At 39.3% G+C, this 20,918-nt stretch overlaps 1 long non-coding RNA gene and 2 pseudogenes across 1 annotated transcript in view; 2 read left to right on the top strand and 1 right to left on the bottom strand.

The window, feature by feature from the left end:
- The window catches only part of LOC111812454, a 15,200-nt gene extending 5,237 nt beyond the window's left edge, over window positions 1-9,963 (top strand). The window contains exon 4 of the long non-coding RNA XR_002817958.1: window positions 9,883-9,963. This is a non-coding gene — a long non-coding RNA (uncharacterized LOC111812454). The remainder of the gene's footprint in view (window positions 1-9,882) is intronic.
- On the top strand, window positions 7,705-8,442 carry LOC101581199 (annotated as a pseudogene).
- Window positions 9,964-10,985: 1,022 nt separating the features above from the next.
- Window positions 10,986-12,042, bottom strand: LOC101568888 (annotated as a pseudogene).
- Between the last annotated feature and the right edge of the window lie 8,876 nt (window positions 12,043-20,918).

Below are 20,918 nucleotides of genomic sequence, written 5' to 3'. Positions count from 1 at the left end.
AAAAAAAAAAAAGAACTTTCCAGGCAGAAGGCATTGTAAATGCAAAGTGCAGGAGAAAAATTATGACTATGTTTTAGGAAACAGAAGGTCAGAGTCATTGAAGCCAAGTAAATGGAGAAAGTGGCAAAAATGAAGTTGAAAAGGTAGTGAAAAGTCAAATAGAAGTTGGGGCTTTAAAAGGTGCCAATAAAGAAAAACCCCTTGTGTTACTGCAAAATCAGGTGTGAGATGGGACTCAAGAGCCAGCTGATGGAGACAGAAATATCAGCTTCATTTAAAAAAACAAAAGCAGGGCCTGGTGGTATTCAACTGTTAGTCCAATGCTCAAAAGGCTGAGGCAGGAGGATTTCCATGAGTTGGAGGCCAGGCTGAGCTGCAAAGTGACACCCTGTCTCAAACACACAACTCATTTTCATTACTGTTTCTGCTCATTGGAGAACTACAGCTAAAGGGGCTTCCTAATACTCCTACAACTGCGACCCTGGGAGAAAATTTACTTTGCCTTTTTTTCCAGGCAGAGCTAAAAGAGACTTTCCCCTAAGGACATGTACAGTTACTAAGTAACGGAAGTGACTTCAAACCCTCTGAAAGAATGTGTGCCATACACACCCAGATTTCTGTTCTCTATTTTACCAATGAGAGGTTTTCATTTGCCTCTCAAGAGAAGAAATGGTGCTAATGGATACAGGTAGGAGAAGCAGTTACTGAGAGAGAGGCTAAAAAGTTTTCTCTGCTTTTTCTTGTACAGAAAGTGTTCTATTATTGTGTGATGTTTAGGATTAATATTACCCTGACCCTACCATTAGGTGGATCTCACAGGCCATGAAAGAGTTTGAATTTCTAAGTATAAACAAGAGGCATTTTTGAAAGTCCCCCAGCAGTGTAGCTTAGGCTGATATATGGTTTGCATGTGTCACTCCGGATGCTGTGGAGGCAAGTGGAGAAAAGGCAATTTCCAGTAGGCTGCTGCAAAAGTCAGGGTGAGATATGCTGCTATTTAGAGAGGAGCAGTTGTAGCAGTCTAGTTTTAGACATACTGGGGTTGGATGATGAATTGGATTTAGAGGAGAAACCTGAGGAATTCAGACTAAGTATGTGATTTCTAGTTTAAGCGACTATATAGTTGGTAATTCCATATATTTAAATGAGAAAAATTGGGAGAAAAATGACATGGCAACAGACTTATTCCTGGGATTTGGAATTGTGAAGGTAATTGATTCAGCAAGAATATTTTCTGTGAATACTTAGAAGGAAAACTAGATTTAGAATTTGAAAAAAACTAATATGTAATTGCTTGTATAATATTTAAAAGAATTTTTGCTATGGAAATAAGAAGAGAAATGACATATGGGCCTTTAAAATGTTTTTCTCTTTTTGCATTGAAAGGAATGATCTGTTCATAAAATAAGGCTGACAAAAAATAAGAACTATAAAACTTTTGGAAAGGCAAGACGGGATGTGACCTAGAGCTCTTGGGTGAGGCCTTGAGAGGACACCTGGTGTGAACCTTCACAGCAGGAGTAAAGACACTAGTTTGTGGGGGTTTTTTTTTGTACTGAGAACTGAACTCAGGACCTTGTGCTTGCTAGGCAGGCAGTGTGCTGCTGAGCTATATCCCCAGTCCCAGTGCTACAGTTCTGATGGGTTGCTGGATTTGATAATAAGAAATTGGAAAGTCCCCAAATGAATATATATTTTTTTATTTCTAAAGCACGAGGGAATGTTGGAAGGGAAAGAAGAAAACTTCAGGAGAGAAGAGAACTTTAAGTAGTTGTGTCCAAAATTATGAATACAGGGGCTGGGGAGATGGCTCAGTAGGATAAGCGCTTCCCTGGCAAGCGCAAGGGCCTGAGTTCAATCCCCGGTTCCACAAAAAAAAATTATGAATACAAATCTAAGACAGAGATTAAGTGCTATTATAAGGTAGTGTTGTGTGTCTATTTCAGGTTTGTAATTGTTGATGAAAAGTGGAATCTGTCAGTTTGATTGTTGTATTTTCTTCAGTGACATTTTATTCATCAGTGGAGATAAGAATGTGATCAAAGAATGGTTGCAGTAAGACTGAAAAGATCAGAGGTTTAACATTTGTATTTCACAGGTGTATCAGTTTGTAAGTCTTTGGACACTACTGTAAGAATAGGTGGCTGAAGAGGAATAGAAGAATAAGTAAGAAGTCCAGGAATTGAGAGGAAGGAGGCTTTGTTGTCTCCATGAATGTTGGAATCACAGAGTAGGATGGAAAAAACATGAGTGGAATGTGAAGCCAGGTTATCTGTGAGTAAAGACGACTGGCCCAGAGGCCAGTAGATGGCAACAACAAAATTTAAAGAGGGGTGTTCAGATGGTATGAATGCCATGCAAACAGAGGGCTCTGTGAGAAGACAAGGAATAAATAGACACCTGTTCTTTCCATTGGTTAGGTAACTGATGGACTGTAAGGGAAAAGAAGGCACTACTTCAGAGGCTAGATTAACTGTCCTCCAGTAAGTGTTACTTTAGGCTAGGAGGGGAAGCTCCTAGAAGATTGATCATGTAAGAGAGGATTTCATTGACTACTGCTGTGTGACTAAATGTCTTAATACTTTATTATCTCCAAAATACTATGAAGTTAAGGGTTGGCCAAATACCTCAGTGGATTAAAGCACCTGCTTAGGCACACACAGTGGCTGGGGCTCCATTCCCCAGAGTGCAGTGCTGGCTCCCACGTGGAGCGAGCTGCAATTGTGATTGAGACTGGGTGTCGTGGCATGCACCTGTAATCCCAGATCTTGGGAGGCTGTAAACAGGTGGATCCCTGCAAGTCCAATCTACATAGTGAGACCCTGAGACCCTGTAGACCCTTACTATAAACAAAACAAAACAAAATAAAACAAAAACACTATGAAGTTGACTGGACACACCTGGGTAATTGTGATTCACCCAGTGACAGATAGGGCTGAAATTGTTAGGGACTTTGAATAGGCTGAAACATTCAGGATGTTTTATTTGTATATCTGACTCTTTAGTGGAGCTTGCTGGAAAGGTGGGTTCTGTGAGTATGAGTAGATGTCTCTGTCTCCATCTTTCTCGCTGAATTTCTGTATTCTCCTTGGGATCTCTTCCACACAAAAACTTTCCAGTTGGGTAATTTCACCTTTTACATGGTGGTATAGACCTAAGTAAAGCAGCAACTGAGGAGTGACTGTTCCTTCTGGAGATAACTACAATGTTGTTCATGCAATAAATTAGCCTGTAGCACAATTGTTAGGGACCAACTACATGACACAATGGTTTTAGCAATGACTTTTACATTAAAAGAGAGGAACTAGGGAGGAGAGAGAAGGATAAACATTGATACTTTTCTTAACCACTAAATTAGAGAGAATTAAAAACTATGAGTAAAAAAAAATTATGAGTATTAGGCATTACAAAAGATGTCCTTATACTCTTTGATCAATCTTGCATGCCTATATCTTGTAATCTGAACAACTACTTTGAAGATAACAATACACAATAATGTATCAACCATTGTTGATTTCTTATTATCTTTTTTGAAATTTACCTTTTTTTTTTTTTTTTTTTTGTGGAACTGGAGATTGAACTCAGGCCCTTGTGCTTGCCAGGGAAGTACTTATTCCACTGAGCCATCTCTCTAGCCCCTTGTTTTGAAATTTAATATCATTTTTTTCTCTTTAAAAAAAAGTATTACCACCAAAGGGCTGCCAGGGATATAGCTCAGAGGCATAGCATCTGCCTGAAGGTCCTGAATCTGATTCCCAGTATCCTCCTCTCCCCCAAATATATATACAACCAAAGGACTGATTACCAGTCAGACATACTGAAAAAAAAGAAGATGGTATAGCTTTCAGTCTTCAGGTTTATATTCACTTAATTTCTTTTCTTTTTGAGACGGGGTCTCACTGTGCAGTTCAGATTGGCCTTGAGCTCACTTCTAGCTCTGGCTGGTCTCAAACATTCAACAATCCCAGCCTCCCAAGTGCTGGGATTGCAGATGTGCACCACCATGCTCAGCACTTAAATTTTTCTTTACCAGATCTTTTGGCCTATATTTTAGAAGTGAAGTGAATTGAGTACACTAGCAATCAGTGGTGAACACTACACTGAGCCCCCACTGTTCTATTTAAAATGCTCTTCTTGCCAGGCATGGTAGAGGACATCTGTAATTCCAGTACTTGGCAGATGGAGGCAGAAGCCTGTTGAGTTTGAGGCCAACGTGGATATGGATGTATGCCTTGTGTCTAGATATCCTCCCAAAATCTCATGTGGTCATAGTTGGGACTTTTTCAGAGGTGAATCTAGAGTGTGTGACATTGAGATTGATTCATGGTGTAATGCAAGGATCAAAGGCACTAGGATTAAGGCTGTGAATGCTATCCCTCCAATAACCTGGATAAGATATAAGGGATACAAAGAGTTGTGATGATCTCTTGTTGTTCTCCTGCCTCTTCCTTACCATGAACTGTTTCTCTTCAGTGATGCTCCTCTGCCATGCCACCTGCCTTGGAGCAGCTGATTATGAACTGAAACCTCTATGAACTGTGAGCCAAATAAACCTTTCTGCCTTTAACTTTCAGTGTTATATATTTTGTCTCAGCAACAAAAAGGTAAGACACTGGGTTTCATAACAAACTCAGGGCCATCCTGGACTTGAGCATGGCAAGGCTCTGTCTACACACACATACACACACACACACACCCCTTTTAGAAAGTGCTTCAATTACTGAGATGAATTCAACCAGACACAAAATGCTAGAAACAAAACAAAAGTAATCAATACATCTCAAATACACAAAAGGCACAATAGGAACTTGTGCCATCAGGGAAACATGACTATCAGATGCTGAAGTCAGATGGCAACATGCTTAGGTCAGCCATGACTGCTGGCAAGTATTAATGTAAAGAAAGAAGTCATTGGAAACATTTGTGTTAGAGAAAATAAACACAGTGGCTCACAGGTAAATGCTATAATTTGTACAAACAACAGCATAGGAAAAGGGGGTTTGCTGTTTATTAGTGATTATAAAATGGCAATAGATATAGCGGCCAGAGCTCAGTGGAGACAGGTGAACCCTCTCCCTCCCCTTTTTCTCTACTCTTTTCTCCTCTACAAATTTTCTCTGCATGTCTTTTCTTAGTCCTGAGGTTATCAATCATTTTATCCTGACATAGCTCAAACATGTACACATGAGCTACCTATTATATTTTATCCTGTATGTCATAAACAACTCATTTATATACTTAACACTGAAATTTTGATTGTTTTTCCACCTCCAATCTCTTCTCCCAATCTTTATCATCTCACTTTGTTGTTTTTATTTCTTGAATATGACAAGCTCATTCCTACCTTTTTAGCCACTAAAACAGTTATTCCTTGAACCAGAAATATTCCTTCCTCAGATAGTTCCAAAATTACATCTCACTAAGGTCACAGATCAAATATACTAGTACTTAATTGTCTCACTTCTATACTGTACACAAAATATCTAATATAGTCACTCTACCACATCATCCCATTTTGTTTCATAGATTTATTGTTGTTAGATATATTTGTGTTTATTTGTTTTCTCTCTTCTTTAAAATGAAACAATAATTAGAACAAGAACCTTAAGACAGAGGCTGGCATGATTTTCTTTTAGACATCAATTGCATGTCCTAAGTGACTGCAGTGGGAGAGAGTTTTAAAGACAGAATGGCATGAGCCACACTAAATGTGTCTCCTGTTCAATGTTGTGTTATGGGAAAGAGGCCATATTCAACAACTGCTGTATAGTATGAGAAGAGATATCTAAAGGAACACATATTTTCCAAAGTTTTAATTCCTTTAGTCTTCTGATCAGGAAATGATTGATTAGGTTTGAGAAGCTCTTTTAAGCATGTGTTGGGCCAATGACAATAGGGGCTGTATAGGAGATAAGAATGTGGATAGTACCAACTTATTTGTCCAGGTGATTGTTCTATGAAGGATTGAGAAAATAGAACAGAGATAGCATTAAAATTGCTGTGAACCAGCATGACTCTTAAAGTTCCTGTGGAAAAACAGCAAGAGGATGAAGAAATACAGACAAGAGATGAAATCTGGGGTCAGATGGAGCTTTCTCTCTTAGCGGGAGGAAAGGAACTGAAAAACCACCATAGAGACACTTATTTATACATTTGGCAAAGTTAGTATCATGTGACACAGGGTGACCTAGCAACTAACAACTGGAATTATCTCAGGCAACATGTTTTTCTCAGGACTGAGGGAGCTTCGTTGCTTTAGGCACTCTGGCCTTGTCTTACCATCACACATGTAACAAGTTTCCACCTTCAGCCACTCCCTACATAAAATAGAAATCACAGGAAAAATATATGATGAAGCTGTATGGAAGACAAGTCAATTGCTTAAACAGATTACTTTTTTTCAAGTGTAATTTATGCTTTCAAGGAAATTTACAAGATGAAAGTGGAGGCAAACATATATATGCATAGTTTAATGAAATCCAAGTTCTTGCATTCACTTCATTCACGTCTTCAGGCCAAGCCATTCAGTTTTAGACCTTAAATAAAGCCAACTATGAGAGTATGGTTAGAAATATAGTCTTTATAAAGGTACAATAAAACCTTTGGAAAAACAAAGGAGGGAGCTGTATAGAAAAACAGCCTGAATCTCTTTTCTTTCTGAAGTTTTTCTCTTATGAATTACTTTACTCTCTTTGGTTCTTGTTCAAAATATCCTCAGAAATTTTTCTAATAATGCTTTTGCTCAGGTTTGCTTTTCAAAATGTAATGAGGTTACATGAATTTTTCAGCAAAGACAAGTGCTATGACCACCTATTGTCACTCAGCTGCACTGTAAGATGGACAGTGAATGCTGTTGATGAGCCTACCACAGATATGTTTTGAAAACAGAAAAAAAACCCCAATGCTATTACAGTTTTAATTTCATGATAAAGTTTAGTTAAAAATAAGTCTGAAAAGATAGCTCAGAGTATAATTAGCTTTTGAATGTTACTCCAAACATTTTTGCTGTATGGGTCAATAGGGAGTCTCAAAGACATCTGAAGAGATACGTTTCACGGTCAAAACTGTACTATAGAAAAGCAAGAGAAGGAGTCACATCTGAGAGTCAGAGATCAAGTGGGAACAACATGAGATCTAAAGTAGAAAATCAGCTGACTGAAACAGAAACATAGATTGTAGGTATTTTAAAGCACTCATGAGGAGGAAATAAAATATTGGAAGTGACATGGAGGATACAATTTGTAAATGTATTTTAGCCTCAAGAATATTCAGAATTTTAAGTTTTGTTGAATGAACATGGCAAGAAGTTCCCTTGTTTCTGGTGTTATCAACCAGTGGGAAAGTAGTACAGTTAACTCAGAAGTGTAAACAGAGAATACTCCTGCTATTTTCAGGTGCATATTATGGTTTGTGTTTGTGGGCAAAAATAATGATTTATTTATTTTTTGCTTCACAATCAGTATATTAAGAAGACATTCATACATCTTAACAATTGCTTAAATTCTGATACTCAGAATAAACATGTGAACATATGACTTTTATTTATTTTTGTTTACTAATAGACAACATTAATTTAATTTTTTTACAGATTTTATTTTACTTTATTGCTTCCCTCCAAATCCACCCTTTGCCAAATATACACCCTTTGCTGAAAAACACTAACACACACCCCAATGGTGGTCTTATAAAGAACAGTTAGAGGCGGGCGCTGGGGGCGCTGTGGAGGCGAGGTCGGCCTGGTCGGCGGCGCCGGTGGGGGATGAGATAGATTTCAGACTTCCCGCGGGCTGGAAGAACCGGCTCAAAACGGCTTGCCTCCCGGATGCCGAGCCCACAGCTGCCACGCCGCCCGACGCCGGCTTTCGGCGCGACATCGCAGGGCTGAGAGGCCGGGCGAACGGCAGATGCGCGGGTGGCCCAGCGTGCGGGCGCGAGCACGCCGAGACTTCGCGGGGCTTGGGAAAGGAATGAATTCAACTACTTCAGAGAATGACCACAACCACCTCAGTGGAAGGTAAACAGAATCTGGTGGTAATGGGTAGGAAGACTTGGTTCTCCATTCCTGAGAAGAATCGCCCTTTGAAAGACAGAATTAATATAGTACTCAGTAGAGAACTCAAGGAACCTCCCCAAGGAGCTCATTTTCTTGCCCCAAGTCTGGATGACACCCTGAAGCTTATCGAGCAGCCAGAATTAGCCAGCAAGGTGGACCTGGTGTGGGTTGTGGGTGGCAGGGCCGTTTACAAGGAAGCCATGGATCGGCCAGGCCATGTCAAACTGTTCTTGACAAGGATCATGCAGGAATTTGAAAGTGACACATTTTTTCCAGAAATTGATTTGAAGAAATACAGGCTCCTCCCAAAATACCCAGGTGTGTTTTCTGAGGTCCAGGAGGAGAAAGGCATTAAGTACAAATTTGAAGTATATGAAAAGAATGATTAACGTGAAGGTGTACTTTGATCTATTCCAAGTTGTTTCTCTTCCTCCTAAACAAATTATGTGTTTATAAGTTAGGAAAAAAATGCTTTTTCTGGTTTGTGATCTCTGGAAGCTTTTTCTGAACAGATGCCATTTGAGAGACATTTAGGGGCCAAGGAGATAGCTCAGTGGCATAAGTGCCTGTATGGCAAGCATAAGGTCCCAGGTTCAATCCCCAGTACTACACGAAAAGCAAGAGAGAGAAGAAAAAGAGGCTGATGCCTGCCTGGCAAGCATGAGATGCGGAGTTCAATTCGTGGTTCCAAAAAATAAATAAAAATTTTAAATTCTTTTGAAAAGAGTCGGGAAAAAAAAAAAGAAGAAGGGTCAGGGAGGGGCCGGGGAGATGGCTCAGTAGAATAAGTGCTTCCCTGGTAAGCGCAAGGGCCTGAGTTCAATCCCCGTTTCTGCAAAAAATAAATAAATAAATAAATAAATAAATAAAAAAGGGTCAGGGACATAGCTCAAAAAAAAAAAAGAACAGTTAAATAAGAAGTAAGTTATAAACCAAGAAGAACAATACAAACAAAGCTTAAATGATATTTTATGAAAAGATTCATGAGTAGGCAGAGATTTTAATTTTAGAAGATGGATAATTTAAGTCAAAATCAATACACGAAAGACAAATTTTGTTTTGATGTAAATTTTTTTCACACTGTTATGTTATAAACCTTTTATGAGATGTGTAGGAGCAGAGACATAAGAAACATTTCTTAGGTAACTTCATGCAGGTCACTTTGCCTTGCCAAGTTCAGTTATAAGCCATATAATTCTAATGATATAGCACCTCAAAATCTAAAACTGGACCATATCCATGATATTCAAAGTATCACAGCTTATATTTATTTTGATTTTGTCAGAAATAAGCTCTAAAATTAGCACTGTAAAAAATGTATTTAATAGAGACCGGGGGTTGATCTAAATTTCATTTTTCTGGAAAGAGAAAATTACAGTTTGTCATGAGAGCACTTTAAACAAGTTTGACCTATTCCCCACCCTTAGTCAGGTTAACTGCATTCTGTGTGAGGAGGTGGTTATGAATCCTGGGTACACAGACTCACCACCTGACTCTCCAAGGGGACTGCAAGAGATGGCTTGTTTTCTGTTTAGGAAAGCAATAAAACAGACACGATTTCCTTCAATTCTTTCATTTTCTTTATGAGTCAATTCGTGCACTTCATCTGAGTCAGACGTAATTTTGAGGAAAAAAAAATCAAAAAAGCCCCTAAGTAGTAGTTAGCTGAAAAGTTATTATAAACGACTGCAGATAACCATGTTCACACTCTAAGATAAACCGGAGCAGAGCAAGATTTCAGACCTCCTCCTTTTAGGGAACACACTTTCTGTGACACCAGTCACCTGGCAGCTCTTCTCAGACAAATGAGAAAGGAGCAGACCGCTCAGGGCCGATAGCGGCAGAAGGCGACTCCTCACAGGGATGAGTGCCAGATGTTGCTGCAGCAGCTCGCAAGCTCACGCCCCAGAGCCAGGGAGAGCGACTCCGAACCAGGGGACACGAGGTAGCACCGCTAAGGAAGCCCAAGGGAGGGCAGAGAGCGATGGAAGCTACTGGGCCGGCACACAGACGACCTCCACGTCTGATGCGTGGCTTCATTTGAGAAGAGAAGCAGTCACAAGGCACACACTAATCCTTTTGGGTAGAATGCCTGCAGGCCCCGCCACCTCGGAAACTCAGAATCTATCGGAAAGGTTCATGCTGATTGTTTTGAGATAAACGATAACAGGAAACCTTAGTATTTTAAGCACTTATGGCACAGATGTTGGGAATTACTAATAGCACAGGTTAACCCTTCAAAAGCTAGGCAATTTATAGTTCTCATACAATGAATCAGTAACTTAAACTTCATTTTGACATTTTCTACCACATTCTTTTGTGTAGGTTAAAGGGTATGCAAATTAAGTGATCTCAATATATATTAAATGTTAATTATTTCACAAATATGAAGTAAAACGAGCTAAAAATGCAGTAAATAGACACACTGAATAGAGCTTCCACCCAGAGCACTTCCTGCCGTGTCCTTGAGGGTCTGGATACTCAGACGCACTGTACTCCCTGACTTGGAAACACTGAGCAGAAAGCCAAGGATTACACAGTGAGGCAGACGCTGCAGTGCTGAGCTCAGAGCTGTCAGGTGTCAGACATTGAAAATAACAAACATAATGAAATCCGCTACCAGGTGATGTTAACATATGCCATCTGAATTATAGAGCAATAGCAAATCACAACCTAACAGTTGTCTGAGAGGGATATCAGTTCAAGGGACATGGGAGGAATGGCATAAACACCAATTAGCTTTGACCTTTTCAGTAGCTCCTGCGCTAATGCTGAAAACAATGTTCGTCCAAAATCAAATGTATGCTGGCTTTTATATAAATTCCATTTTACCCAATGTTCAGTCAACAGGGCTTTATTTATACTCTTTCCTAAGCTCAGGAAGCAAGTGGATGTCACCTTCATGTGGCCATCTATGAGGGACGCCCACTGCTCAAGCTCTGAAGGAGACCCACAGGCAGCCAAAGACACACGTTTGCATAGTTTCCTCCTGGCCTCCATCATCAGCAGGCTGGCAGTCAAGCTGCTCAGGAACGATATGATGGTAAAGTCTTCTTGAGACTTAGTTTTGAATTAACACTTTTCCCGGGAAATTGGTTCCTTCTTTCTGGATCTTGTGACTCATAGAATTCCATAAGCAACTTGTCTTTTTTCTCAAAGTGCTGGTGAAGCCACCTATTCATGAACTCTCCTCCTCTGGGATGTCTTTTCTGTCGATACCATCAATGTGAACATGAATTTTTGGACAGTCTCTGCAGAGGAATTCAGTCATGGTCGTGGTTTCTACTTGCCAAACTTTGTCCTTCCCTTCATAGACCACTGTAACATGATAAATGGCATCTATATAATTCTTCATAGAATCAAAAGCAACGTAAATTGCCTTTATTCTTGGTGTCAGCACATACTTTAACACTGGGAGACCTCGTTGAGTAGCAAATGCCTGACTAGTGTAAAGGACTTTTGGATTATACCTTGTTCCCTCTGGAAAAATCACAAGGTACATCGGCGTCCCGCGTTAACGTAGCTCTGCAGCTTGGCCTTCATTTCGCCTTCGTTGAACTTGGCACTTCGCTTCACATAGATTCCTCCGTGCTGAGAAAAGTCATACCCATTCAAGGGAAGCCACTTCAATTGGTCTTTCAGCATGTAGCGCACATGTCTCACAGCATTCTGCCGCATGGCCAGGAAGTCGGCAACAATCCAGTCCACTGTGCTGCGATGATTTGCTAAATATATTTTCTTTATTTTTTGGCAAATCTCCATATACCGATATCTGAGCGCCGGTGTACTGCTTGAAGAAGACCACCATGCTCTGGTACACGCAGTAGATGTGGTCCATCCACGCGCTGGTACAGGCGCGTGGGCAGCAGCATGGACAGCAGGCGCCACGTGCCCCACAGCAGCGCGTAGGTGGGCGCGGAGCCCAGCAGCACGGCGCCGGGCAGCAGGTAGCGCATGGAGTAGGTGTGGAGTACCAGGCACAGCAGCATCCTTGCCCGCCATCTCCCCGTGACCCGGGCCCCACAATTCCCCCCCAGCCCGCACAGAGCCTCCGCTCCCAGCCGCAAGGGCCGCGAAGCAGCTACCCTGTGGGCGGGGGCCCACCGGAGGCCGGCAGTGCGTGGCATGCTAGTCAGGGGTGCTTCCAGCATTAATTTTATTTGCATTTATTTTATGCTTAATTTATTCCTGTGCCATAAGTTTTTTTTTTTTTTTTTTTTTTTCCTTCAGTTTCTTCTGGGATGTCTTTTTCTTCTGTGCAACTTCCTCCTCTGGTTTAGGAACAATTTGCCCCTTTTCAGTAAGGATCATCTCAATATGACAGGGGGAGCTCATGTATGGATTAATCTGGCCATGAGCTCTATAGGTGTGGCGGCAGATCTTGGTTGCATTGTTCACCTGGATATGTTCAATAACCAGAGAATCTACATCTAAACCCTTAAGCTCAGCATTACTCTCTGCATTTTTAAGCATGTGCAGCAAAAATTCAGCACTCTCTTTTGGCCACCCACCCCGTGTCTAGCTCCACTGTTTGGCCTGGGCACACCTACCAACTCCACCATTGCAAAGCTAGAATGGTACACATTGCTTCTTTAATGTGACATCCTTCAGATACTTGGTGGCCTTTCATGTATGCATACCCTTGATGGCCTGGGCAGTTTCACGCATGTTCTTAAAGTGAACGCGAAGACTTGAGCCTCTTGATTTGCATGATTTTGTGGAGTTTTCCAGGTTGAGAGAGTAGCCAACCATTTTCACAGGTCACCTGAGGCTGCTCACAGGAAGAGCCATATGACTTTTTTAAACAGACAAGTAAAGCTACTCATCATAATTTGCTATACTATTACCATTGAATTACAGTTATTTTGGAGCATTAAGTCAAATGAGTTAAAGTAAGCTTGTAACATACCTATGGAGCACCTTCTTATATTACATATTCAAATTACCTTTCTATGTAGTCTCTTCACTTTAATTTCAAAGTTACTTCAAAGCTCTGAAGTCACAACTCAAGCACTTATCATGGTCCAAAGAGAAGAGAAAAACAATATAACTAGGAGAGGTCAAAAGTTTTATATATATAAATTTTTATTTGCATTCCAATACCTCTGCAGTTGGGACAGCATTCCACAGCTATTTTCTTACTACCTAGGCCTTCCTATTTGTCACAAATCACATTCTTTTGCAGAGCCAATTTCCTGTGGCACCATTATATAACTCTTCTAAGGTAACTGAGAACTGATACACCATGTTTTTACCTCTCCTTTCTCTCTGTATTCTTCCCCCTCCTCCAAAAAAACATATTAAAGGTATCCATGGGAGAGCCAAAACTGCCATCTGCTTCACCCTCCTTGATTACCTGTTCTTCTCCTTTGTCATATAATTCTTTTTTCTTGTCATCAAAGAGAACTTCATAAGGTTGAGAAATCTGTTTAATCTTTTTGCCTTCATATGGATTCTTATCAGGATGGTACTTCAAAGTCAGTTTCCTATAAACCTTTTCTAGTTCTTCTTGGGTGGCATTGGGTTTGACCCCCAAAACATAGTAATAAGTTGTTTCTTGCACCATTTTTACAGGTGGTGAGTGGGCTGGGCAGCAGTGGAGTAGGCAGGAAGGAGTGCATAGCCATGCACAGGTTGAGCAGCCACCTCTCCTCCACCTCTCCACATGTTCTGGAAAGTTCTGTCCGGTACACCACAGCTGTCATTTTTGCAGCCAAGTCCTGGTGTGTCACTCGAGAAATAATTGTTTATAGTTATGTAGTCAAATCTAAAACAAACCAGAAAGTTGTATATAGTAAATACTCCCTCAATATGATAGTTTTACCCTTAGAGGAGAAAATTTATAAGGGATAAAGGTTAAAAATATAGAAACAGAAGAAAAAATATTAGAACCAAGGCTAGAGGACAGAAGAAGACTGCCCACTTTGAGAATTTGTGAAATAGATGGTATGGAAAGAAAGAACAGAGAAATAAAAAAGAACAGAGTAAAATAAATAAGCAACAACCAGAAACAACAGTCTTACTTATATAAAGACAAAAACAAACAAGAAAAAGAAAAAATAGAAAAGCTATTAAAAAAATAAAAAAGAAAGGAAGAAAAGCAGAATACAAAGCTTTAGGACATGTCTTTGCTGTCACTGGTAAACAGAAGGAGCAGACAGAACCCAGGTCTGTGTTTACTGACTCCATCAAGCCAGCCATACAATTATGGAGAGATAATGAACAATCCCAGGACACTTGGGCCTTTAGTTCCACTGAAGTTTGGACTGTTTCTTGTTTCTTGCTTTGAGGTTGGAACTTCTCTGCTGGTTTGAACTCAGAATCCTGGCATCCTGTGGGTTTGAATTCTGTTGTGCTCATGCTGATGTTGGGAACTGCTAGATGGAGCTAACCTGAAACTGTGCTGAGTCCTGACTTTAGTTTGCCCTTTCCCCAAATGGCTCCCAGGCAAGCACTCTCTGCTGGGGACATCTGAACCCAAATAACTCACCAGCTATTGCAATCCACAGCATCTCTGTTCCATTCCACTGTGCATTTCTCCATGGAGACTTGTAGTGTCAACAGTTATCACCATGCTCTGAAGAGTTGAGCTGTGCAAGAAAGGGCTCAGGGGGGAAGCATCACTTACCACTCCTCTCCTTTTAATTATGGATCCTCTCTTTTCCTCTTTTGCATCTAATTCTCACTTTAGATCCTTGCTGGGTCCCAGGGACACACTTCCTTCCTTCTCTTCTTCACCTTGCTATGTTCCAGAGTCTAGATTCCAAATATTGGAGAGACTGTTTTTCTGCTGCTCCCCACTCCACCATCTTTTCCCAGAAGTCCTTCACCCCACATTTTAAAGGATGCTGTTCTATTTTTAAAGGTTTTAGCATTGTTCTGGGCTTGGAATTGATAGGTTCCAGGCCAAGTACAAACTGCTAAATAAGTGTGGCTCTGATTCAACATGGCTGAATTTCAAAAGTGACCACTTCCTCTTCATTCCCCATCCCAGGCATGAGTACAATTTCCTTTTACCTTTTCTACACACACTAAGGAAACCCCAGTCAGCTCCTTGGGTGCCCCTGACCCTGACCCTCAAAACTCTGCCCCTAGCAAAATTCCATACAATTTCAATCTTCCTTTGTTTCAGGTCAGATAATTTTCCCTTCCCCCTCCTGAATCTGTCCTCAGAATCAGTAAACACCCCCCTCCCTTTCTTTTTCTTCTGCTTTGGAATAAAACCTAACAGGAATATTTTACATGGTGGGTCCCCATTCTTTACTGTGTACTTTTGATGCTTTCTGCCTTTGTTATTCTCTGAGATAATGCAAGAGGGGGAGGATGTGAAGTGGATTTGACTATCATGTGCAGTAATACCACTGCCGAAAAATAAGGTAGGTAGCATTTTTCTCTGGTTTCTTTCTCTGTTGCATTGTGGGAATGAGAGTGTATTGATGGAATCTTTTTTTGTTTCATATTGCATATAACTAGTCTAAACATTTGTTATTGCTTTGTACAAAAGGTTTCAAACTGAATTCCTCAAGTGACATCATGCCTGCAGATTGGTTTTGTGCAGTATACAGTTTTTAAACATACAAAAATATCAATACCTTTCAGCTAGCGTGACCTCTTCAGTACTCTGCAGGCTTCATCATTCTCAGTCCCTCTATACGCTTATCGTTTTTGTTTTGATCTTTGAAAACATTTACACTGAGCCCCCTGCTAGTGCTAATCTGCAGTGATGAGCTCTTACTTTCACATTTTTGCAGAGTCTTTGCTTTAGATATTATTACCCTTCTTATCCTTCCAGTAATTTGCTAATGAGTATGTAAATCTGTTATTTTGAATAATGGTTGTTTTACTTTGGCTTTTTGATTTTCTTTTCATTGGCTTGCCAATATGACAACTTTAACTTTTCTAAAATTCAAAAAAATATTCACATTGCAAAAATCTTTTTCTGCAAGATAAATATCTTTTTTCCCAGGTAAATTGCAGGTAACAGTGCAACTGACCAGTGTCATTCCCGAAAGGCCTAGATTGGGTTTGTTCAAAGGTCCTCGGTCTCTGAAACTTTCTACGACACCTCTCTGCTTCTGCAGGTGGCTTGCAAGCACTTGAAATCACATCTGCCAGCTTTGCCACCTATCTTTAGATTTCAATCTAGTTCCTTCCTGCTGGCAGGAATTGGATAAGCTGTTCACAAAGCCTTCTAAAAATATAGATGATCTATGCTTATTTCAATTGATTTCAGAGGAAATGTTTTGGAAGTAAGTCTATTTTGTCTTTGCTAATGATTGAAAAATAATAGTTCTTTGTCTTTCTCTCTGCTCTGAGAGGGTTTTCTCCCAGCCATAATAGTACAGGTCTGTAATCTCTGCACGAGGAGCATAAGTTCAAGGTCATCCTGGGCTACATAATGAGACTCTGTCTGAAAAAAAAATAAAATTGACCCCAGCACTTGGGAGGTGGGAGGGTCCTTGAGAGTTCAAGACCAGCCTGGGCTACAAAGTGAGCTCAAGGTCAGCCTGAACTGCATAGTGAGACCCAGTCTCAAAAAGATAGAAAGACAAAAAACAAAAAAAAAAACCCCAAAGGGCTTGCATATAGGTCAGCAATATAAATAGCACTTGACTGGAGCATATGCTGCATCTTCTGTTCTCTCTGTTTCTCTTTTGTGCTTACCTTTCTCCCTGTTTTGCACTGAAATGATACAGCGGAGGCTGCATGAGTTTTCAGGACTCCTTTGCCTTGGAAGGCTGTGCAGGGCCAGGTGTTGGCCTACTTTTAATAGGGCTTATGATAAAAGGGATAATGTAGTCCCTGAAGCTTTCATGTGAGTCCAAATTCTCATCAGAGTGAGGAACTAAATAGCATACAATAGAAATGTACTTTGGATTAGAGCTCAGCAACTTGCCAGGAAACAAGGCCTAAAATGCTGGCCTAATATTTTTCTTCAGAGATAAATCTAAAAGCACATCCCATTCCCTGGACTTTAAGTCATGATTGATTTGCCTACTGTGAAAGACTCCTTTGGTCTTATTATTTTAGACTTTCTACTCTACATTTCTAATTCCTGTTATCAAATAATAATGTAACTTCCAACAGTACTCTGACTACATTACTGAGCATAATTTTCTGATCTGCTATGACAGCATTGCTATAAATTATGAGAGGCATTAAATGTTACTTTTATTTTTCCTTAATTCATATTACCCACATTTTTTCTTTTTTAAATCAAAAAGTTAAAGCATGATATAATGTGTCTTACCATCATGCTAAATTTCTCAAAACAGATTTTGGATCTTCCTTTTTTCAGGCCTTGAACTTACTTTGTAGGCCAGGTTGGCCTTGAACTTATAGAAACCCTTGTGCCTCAGCCTCCTGAGTGCTGGGATTACAGGCATACACTGCCATGTGTTGTATATAATAGCACTGTCTAATAGCATTTTCTATTGCTGTGCTATACAATGTGATAACCATTTCCTGCAGCTAATGAATATTTGGATTAGAGCAGTACAGCTGAAAGAATAAATTTTTAATTTGAATAGTCACATGAAGCTAGTGGTTTATTGTTAAATATCACAGATTAGAGCATGCTTCCTAAAATTACTTTTTAGAGTTTTTGCTTTGTATTTTTCACTCCTCCATATTTTAAACTTGGTTTCCCAACAAAATATTAACATATGAATACCCTGAGCTTGGGTAAAAAACAGAAAGCAAAAATATAAAACTGTTTGAGATCAAAGGTTATAGTCTAAAAGTTTAGATCTGAACAGATTCTTCTGTTTCTCTCTATCTCCAGGGAGCATCCAGCTTCAACTGAATTTAAAAAAAATAATAACTTCATTCTAAAATTGAGTGATGTAATCAGGGTATCAATTTTTATATGAAGTCAGCAAACATTTTATTCACATGTGTCAATGTAGTGGAAAGAATACTGGTTTAGCTTTGTAAGACTCATGTTTCATTTCTAAGTTCTGCCCCTAAGTATGTGACTTAGCCAGGCCACTCCTTCATCTACAGTGTGGGGCAGTGATCCCTGTCCTACTGAAATTACAGGTGTGGTGAACCAAATAGGTTGGGCTTTCCTCAACTATGTGTAGGGAAAACCAGGTTTTTAAATTTTTTCAAAGTTATGGATTGATACAAATATAATAGAGATGTAAAGTAGGAAAAATAATATGTAGTTTTAGATTCAGGAGATATAAAATTATTGCCAAACATTAAACATAAACATTTCCAGAGATAGATGCTCAATTTCTGAACTTACTAAGCTAACGACAACGGGATCAGTACCAGTACTCAAAATGCACTGTAAATATCTCTGTTCTAAGCAATCAAGGCCTATATAATTAAGAATTTTATAGAATAGTAACAGTAATTTACCACTGCATTTAAGTTATCACATTCATTACTTGGTACAAAAGTAAGAATTCTAGGTGAATTAAGAAGAAAGTTTATCATTTTTTTAGAAATCAACTTTTATTGAGCTTAGAATTTTTTTTTCTTTTAGTACTGGGATTGAATCTAAGTCCTTACACCTGCTATGCACACAGAAACCTGGAATCTGAATGATTTATTTTGTGTAATTTGTCACTATATGTATTTAATGTAGAATGAAAATTTTGCAATCAATAGAATTATCTAGTGTATAAGGAGGTAATCTACTTATTTATTTTTAAAATATTTTATCCTGTAATGTATCTGTTTATACAGATATTCCTGTGTTTAATTCATAAGTTAAGGCAATTGCTTGCATAATGGTGCTTACTAGTTTTTGTTGGTTTATTGAACAATCTTATATCCACTTGCAGTTTTGTTTCTAAATCTAAATAAATACTTTCATGATTTTTTTTTTGGTGGAACCGGGGATTGAACTTGTGCTTGCCAGGCAAGCACTTACTCTACTGAGCTATTTCCCTGGCCCAAATACTTTCATGATTAAAATTTTTTAGCTGATTTAAAGGTTTGTGTCTCACAAATTATAATATAGTAAAGTGAACAAAAGTAGTTTTTCTAGCTTATTGATTTCTTATGAAAAACCAAGTGCTAATGACCAGTGTACACAAATCCCTCTTTTAAATTAAAATTTAAGAATTAGATTTAGTCAGAGAAAGTGATGCATGTATTTAATTTGAGTGACTGAGTTGCCCCCTATCAGTAAGCCAGACAATGGGATAGGTTTCTTTTCTTAGATTCTCCTTCACTACCATGGTCCCTCTTTACACACAACCCCTTCAAACAACTGGCTCTTACAAAAAGATCTGTGGCCGAGGTGCAGAGCAGTGCATAGTCTCAGGACAGAGTCATCCTTTTCAGAGAGCTTCAAAGGTGAGGTATAGACCTTAGCAAAGGCCAGCATTTAGATGACCTGTAGAATTTTTAAAAATCTTTATGTGCTTTTGATATGTTGTATGTTATTTAGAAAAATTAAAATGTCTCTTTTGTTTGGTTATAATATATTTATTTTGCTGGGCATAGTGGCATACATCTGTAATCCCAGCACTCGGGAGGCTGAGGCAGGAGATTGTTTTGAAAATCAAGACCAGCCTAGGCTACAAAGTGAGCTCAAGGCAAGCCTGAAGTACATATTGAGACCTGTCTCAAAAGAACAAAAAGTAATGCATGTATATATTTGTTACAATATACATTATATATAAATGAGAACTGTATTATATGGCAGATACAATTTGCAAACATTTTTATCCAGAAGTCTTTCTGCATATTATTCACTTTCTAAATGGACTACAAGGTTATTTATTATGACATACATTATTTCAATCTACAAGAAAGCCTGGAGAAGAATGGATACCTTCATATCCACCATGCAGACATAAGGAATTCTAACATTATGGGAGATTCATATTAGTTAATTTATAAACATCACATTTAAAGCTTTCTGTGCATCATTCCTTGTTCTTTATTTTTTCCCTAGGAAAAAACTCTATTATTGTGACAGACACAGCTGTTAGGGCCCCAATACCTAGTTACCTGGGCATTCTGCCTGGCCATCTGGATATAGTAATGAACTGCATTTCCAAGCCTCCCTTGCATCAAGATATGACTAAGTTAAGGGAGATTTCAGGTAAGTTGAAGTGACAGTGTAACTTTTAGGTAAATTCCAGCTTTTCTTCCTTCTCACTGGTTAGAAATGGGGTAAGTAAACCAACTTTGGAAGGCACAGTTTAAGAAGGCTGACCTGGCCTGCATTCTGCACTCTTGTATAACATCATGGAGAGAAGCCCCATCTACCCACCATTGATTGTTGTGATGAGAACATACTTTGATCTTGATCTTATAGAATGTTTATCTCTCAGTCTCTCCAAAGGAACGCTTATGTGAATCTAGATTATACAGCTATGAGCCACATGATATTTTGATCAATAATGAATGAATCACATATAGTGCTATAAAAGTTTCCTATTGTCTGTCTAGTGATTGTATATCTGAAGAAAAGGAGGTAGGAGAAAAAGAAACTACAGTACAGGAAAAAGAACCTCAGGAAAATTCACAGTGAAATTTTCAGCAAAAGTTATTTATAGACCTCAACAAGCTTCTTAAAAAATTTAAAACATGGACCCTAACATGAAAAGCTTTTCATTAATGGAAAGGGATATCCATGGTATATTATCTGCTTATAAGCAAATCTGTTATGACAAAAAAGAAACCAAGTAAACCACTAGGAACACACTTCTGAAAAGAGTGACACCTGTTTAAGAGGAGTACCAGGAAAAATCTTTCAGGAGGAACTCCAGAAGGAAGCCCTTCTATAGTGGGAGGTGACAGCACTCAGTGTGCTCATGAAGATCTTCTAGTTGAACAAGATGTGGCAGTGGGACAGTGAAGCATTATCCTGGGTCCTAGAGACCTAGACTAGTATGTG

The sequence above is a fragment of the Octodon degus genome, unplaced genomic scaffold, assembly GCF_000260255.1.
Source record: "Octodon degus isolate 3935 unplaced genomic scaffold, OctDeg1.0 scaffold00125, whole genome shotgun sequence".
In the NCBI taxonomy this organism is placed as follows: domain Eukaryota; kingdom Metazoa; phylum Chordata; class Mammalia; order Rodentia; family Octodontidae; genus Octodon; species Octodon degus.
The sequence above is the reverse complement of the archived record's forward strand: the minus strand, read 5'-3'. Positions and strand labels throughout refer to the sequence as shown.